The sequence below is a fragment of the Cebus imitator genome, unplaced genomic scaffold, assembly GCF_001604975.1.
Source record: "Cebus imitator isolate Cc_AM_T3 unplaced genomic scaffold, Cebus_imitator-1.0 Scaffold5, whole genome shotgun sequence".
NCBI lineage: Eukaryota > Metazoa > Chordata > Mammalia > Primates > Cebidae > Cebus > Cebus imitator.
Window position 1 is genome coordinate 6,417,876 of NW_016107320.1, and position 5,858 is coordinate 6,423,733.

Consider the following 5,858-nt stretch of genomic DNA (forward strand, 5'->3'; position numbering starts at 1 on the left):
GATTGCATGGCTTTCTTACCACAGACTAGGAGAAATCCCAGTACACAACTGGCTCTGCGATCTTATCATTGGCAAAAATTGTGACCCCAGGTCAACCATTTTAACTAATAATGGTTGTTTTAGTAAGCAGTATACTTTATCCAAAAGCTTATAGCTTAAACAATTGAATAAATCAACTTATTTAATTACCTGGGGGATATAAACTTTATGTTAGAGGATTCACCAGAAAAATACTACTTTTTTTTTTTTTTTTTTTTTTTTTTTAAATACGACAATCCTTTATTCACTCAGCACATTTGGTTTCTTTGCGTTTTCTTCAATTTTTTTTTTTTTTTTTTGAGACGGAGTTTCGCTCTTGTTACCCAGGCTGGAGTGCAATGGCGCGATCTCGGCTCACCGCAACCTCCGCCTCCTGGGTTCAGGCAATTCTCCTGCCTCAGCCTCCTGAGTAGCTGGGATTACAGGCACGCGCCACCATGCCCAGCTAATTTTTTGTAGTTTTAGTAGAGACGAGGTTTCACCATGTTGACCAGGATGGTCTTGATCTGTTGACCTCGTGATCCACCCGCCTCGGCCTCCCAAAATGCTGGGATTACAGGCGTGAGCCACCTTGCCTGGCGCGTTTTCTTCAATTTTACATTGCAGGTGTGGTTACCAAGAGCTGGATAACGAGTCTCTCAAACAAAATTTGGAATTGCGAGATATGTTGGAGTACCTTGGTTCTTGAGACAGTTGAATGCTTCTAGTTGATCTTGTTATATTAAAAAGTCACTCTCCACTAAAGTGGCCACCGTGTTTCTTTTGTGAAAAGGTCATTTGACTGACTTTTCCTCATAACTGCCACCCATGCAGTGTAAAAGCAGGAAATCCCTTTTTATAAAAGCTTTTATAAGTACAAGATGACATTTCACATTTTTTAGAAAAGAATCCTTCAGGGAACTATGTCCTAATAATCAATTATACGAACAAAGTTTTATGTACACAAAATTTCTGCAACTTTATAATAATGAAAATTAGAAATAACCTAAATAGTTAACAATATGGGAATGATTAAATAAACAGAGTTGCATCCATTATGTGGGAATATAATATAGCCATTAAAATTATGTTTTTGTAAAATTTTTAATGTCATAAGAAAATGTGGCAATTTTGCAATGAAAAAGCTCTAGTTATAAAACTATTTACAGTATGTTTCCAATTATGAAAAGAAAATATACAGTACACACATAGGCATACATGGGGGTTGCTTTTTAAAGGTTGTTACTTCTGGGTTTTGATATTATCAGTAATCATTTTTGCTTTTTTATTCACTTCTGCATTTTTCAAGTTTTCTGTGATAAGTATGTTATTTTACAAAGACTATGAACATTTTCCTCTGATACACTGGTAATTAGAATATACTTGGGTATTTTAAATATGTGGGAACAGTATTACAGTGCTTCATCTTCTATGACTTTTTTGGAATACATATCATTTTGGTAATAAACTTGCATTCCTATTTTATACTTGTTACAACACTTTAATTAAACAGTTAATGTTGTGATTAGAGCATTGTTTGCTTCAGAACCTAAACAAATACTGGCTTTGAAGTCTAGGTTCTATTTTCTAGAGGATTTAAAATTAGTATCCTTTTTATTTTTTTAAGTAAGGCATACTGCATACATACATTACGTGCATGCTTTCCAAAGAAAAATCATTCTAATTTACAGTTTTCATATGGAAGGAAAAAAATGGAATTATAGTGGTTTAAAAACAGTCCATAGTGTCATGCATCACAAACATGCTGATAGCCATAAACATGTTTATTAAGTGAAATGTATCCTTTAAAAATAAAAAAGGGGAAGCCTGTATATAAATGAAGTTGTGGATTCAACTAGTCTATCAATACTTATTCAACTAATCTATCAATTCTTGTGGGGTCTACAACAAATATTGTCATTGGTTAGTGTTTAAGTATACGAGTTGACTTTTCTCCTCGCTCACACCCCACCTTGCCCTGGCAATTGGATAGGGGGAGGCTGTTTATCCTCCAAGAGAGGACTGCTGGTTCTTATCTCAGTTTCTGTTTTAAACCACAGAGTGGTCATTGCTGTGAACTCCAGCCAAGATGGTGTGGTTGAGGGAGGAAGCTGAGCGGTCTGAGCCTTCCGTGGGGCTGCTGGGGTTCTCACTGCATTGGCAGCAGAGGATCTGCCTAAAGGTGGAGCTCATTTCTTTGTCGTGGTAGGAGTAAATGATGGGGTTCATGGCAGAGTTGAATTCAACAAGGAGAAGGAAGAATTTCTCATAGGGCAGCACGCTGCACTGTGGATAGCACACGTCTAGAATTAACAAAGCCAATCCAGAAGTCCAGCAGATGATAAAGGCCCCAAGCACAATGACCATGGTCTTCAGAAGACTCATCATGATATCCCGATTCCACTGGGGTCCAGAACTATGCTGAGACATTCTCATAGTCCTCTGACAAACATAGCCAAAGATGTGAGCACAGAGAACCACCATTACCACAAAGGTCACCAAGTTGAAAATGGCCCAGAAGACTAAGAGTTGCTGTAGAGGGGTGCCAATTGGAACAGTTTTCAGTATTACAGATACAGTTCCAGTCCACACTGGGTATAGCACCCATAACGATGGCCATAGTTCAGATGACCACAATGACCACCACCACCTGCCAGTTGCTCATCCGAGTGTGGAGCTGCATGTGGAAAACCGTGATACCATTTTCAACTTGGTGACCTTTGTGGTAATGGTGGTTCTCTGTGCTCACATCTTTGGCTATGTTTGTCAGAGGACTGTGAGAATGTCTCAGCATAGTTCTGGACCCCAGTGGAATCGGGATATCATGATGAGTCTTCTGATTGCAATAGCCAGTAAGTTGGCCATCAGGCTGTTATCAATGAGGCCCTGATGAAGGAGCCATGTGCAACTTTCAGTCTCTGGGTATTGGGTCCTGTGTTGAACATGAGATAGAAGTAGGCCAACCCAGCAAAGAAGTCTGCAGCAGCCAGATTAGCCATTAGGTGGTAAACAGGAAAATGGAAGTGGCGGTTGACATAGATTGCCACCATGACCAGTAGGTTGGCCAACATGATGGAAGATACAAACAGTGACTCCAAGTCTCATCACTAGCTTGCCGACTGTGTTCCATTCTGTGGCAAGATGCTTTCCACTTCTGTTATAAAAGAAGGCAATGGACTGGTTGTAGAAGCACTGTGGTTTGTTCATGGCTGTGAACTGGGGCTATGAAATTACAGGGATGGAAGGAGAGGTGGCAGCCATGACCACTCTGTGTTTGTAGATGGTGAATGGGCCCTGGAACTACAGGAGACAAATTTTCTTGTTTGTGGATCAGAGCGAGGTCATGCTAGGAGGAACTGTGTACCTGATGCTGTAGGAGTGAGTCGTGAGAAGTCAGGTACTCACATAGGTAGATGGGGAGCCCTTTCTTTCCTATAACTCACAGGGAGACTGAAATCCATGCTGAAGGCCCACAATCCTAGGCAGAAGCTGTTCCCCTGGTGTGGCACCCCCAGAGCCCCTGACCTCTGCACTCCCTCCTCCATTCATTGGCTCAACAGCCCGTGGTGGTGGCGGGGCAGGGCGGAGGTGGCCTCAGCCTCCCATTCATTATCTCAGAAAAATAATGCTCTTGAAATTAGATGCATAATGAGGATTTTACAGAGATTTCTTTTACATGCGTGAGCATTTGCTAATACTTACTTAAAAAATTTTTGCGGTTATAATTATTGTGGCTAATTTCTGTGGCACTAACTAGCAGTTAGAATAAAAAAAAGATTCTGTTTGTAACAGCAATAAGAAAGAGAAAATGTCTATAAAAATAACACTTAAATAAAACATGTATAACTTTAGGGAGAAAAATGAAATTTATCTGAGAGACTGAAAAGAATTTGAATAAAGTAGACACATAAAATGTTTTTGAAGAGGAGCATGATTAATGTGGAAATGTCCATTCTTCTTAAAGTTTTAATGTAATTACAATAAAAATTAAAATGGGTTTCTTTTTGCCTTTGGAAATTGCCAAAAATTTGTTTTAGCATCACTTAGAAGAATAAACATGTGAAATATAACAACATTAAGAAAATGATGAAAAAAATATAATGAGGCAGAAATAAGCTTACTGGATTGTAATGAAAATATTATAAAGCATAGCAATGATATCTGCACAGTACTGGTAGATAAGTAGATAAATAGATAATTCAGAAGAATTTGATACAAATAAAATGTAATACCTGATAAATGACATGAATAAGTAATAAAGGGTAGGATTATTTAATGATTACTTATAAACTAATTAGAAAATAGTCTGTTTAGAAATTACTAAATGCTCACCTATTTTCCGATGGATTAAAAGACTATTAAAAACAACAAAACACAAATAATGAATAGTCATCTGATCCAGAGATTGGACAGAATATTTAGTCCAAAGGCAATGAGAGAGAAGACTGATTGATTTGATTTCTTACAAAGAAAATTAAAAAATTCTTTTGAGTTAAAAATTTAAAACAAAACAATACAAAGTAAAAAACCAGTAACAAGGAATGTATTTTTAACAGCTCTCTAAGGGAATATCATGTTTAGTATATAAATAAATCATACAAATCAATAAAAATATATTGAGACTCAAGTTCAGTAAAAGAGAAAAAGTTGTAAACAATTCAGAGAATTACCCAAGAAACATTACAAATTTAACTCTTGAATGGTAACTCATCCCTGTAATCCCAGCACTTTGGGAAGCTGAGGCAGGAGGATCACTTGAGCCCAGGCGTTTGTGATCAACCTAGTCAAAATAGCGAGACCCCATCTCTACAAAAAAATGAAAAACTTAGCTGAGCATGGTGGCATGTGCCTGTAGTCCCAGCTGCTCAGGAGGCTGAGGCAGGAGAATAACCTAAGCCTGGGAGGTCCAGGCTGCAGTGAGCCCTGATTGCATCACTGCACTACAGCTTGGGTGCAAGAGTGAGACCTTATCCCCCATTAAAAAAACAATCAGATGAATCTAAAATAAAACAATGAAATGCCGTTTTAGGTATGCAATTATCAAACAGCAAATTTCTAATGCTTGAGCACACTTGTTTAAATTGTAGTTACATGCTTATATTACACTGTGATTGTATATATTGAAAACTCTCAAACTGTTAATATTGTCTGATTTGGCATTTCCAGTTCTCAGAATCTATCCTAAGGAAATGATCCAAAATGCAGATTTACACAAAATATATTAATTACAGCATCATTCATAGCTGTGAAAAATAGAAACAATTTAAATGTTCACTGAACAGGAGATGATTAAGGTAAATTGTATTAGATCCATATCGAAGAGCCATTTAAAATTATGCTTAGAACTTTTATTGTTTGTCTTACAATGTTAAATGAAATTATTCATATTTAAATATATATTTAGAATTAATATAAATGGTTAAATATATTCTGTTTATCTCCAAGTGCTGGGGGCATGTACACCCCTTGAGGAACTCACCATTTTCCCCCCATCCTTCCACCTCCACACCCCATGTCAACTCTTTAAGCCTTCTCTATTTTCTTTTTTTTTGAGACAGAGTCTCACTCTGTCACCCAGGCTAGAGTGCAGTGGTGCGACCTTGGATTACTGCAGCCTCTGTCTCCCAGGTTCAAGAGATTCTCGGAGAGAGATCCAAGATGGCTGATCACTAGCAGCTCGGGATTGTAGCTCCCACTGAAAGTGCAGAGAACGAGAGGATGCCACACTTTCAGATCAATTTTTGTTGTTCACGCACCAGGAGATTCCCAGCGGGGGAGCCCCACATGTCGCCAGCGCGACTCTTGAGGCCGGCGAGGCAGTTTTGCCGCTGCCTTGGTGT

General features: G+C 38.3%; 1 pseudogene; it reads right to left on the minus strand.

The window, feature by feature from the left end:
• Window positions 1–1,946: 1,946 nt before the first annotated feature.
• LOC108309186 lies at window positions 1,947–3,269 on the minus strand (annotated as a pseudogene).
• Window positions 3,270–5,858: the final 2,589 nt, after the last annotated feature.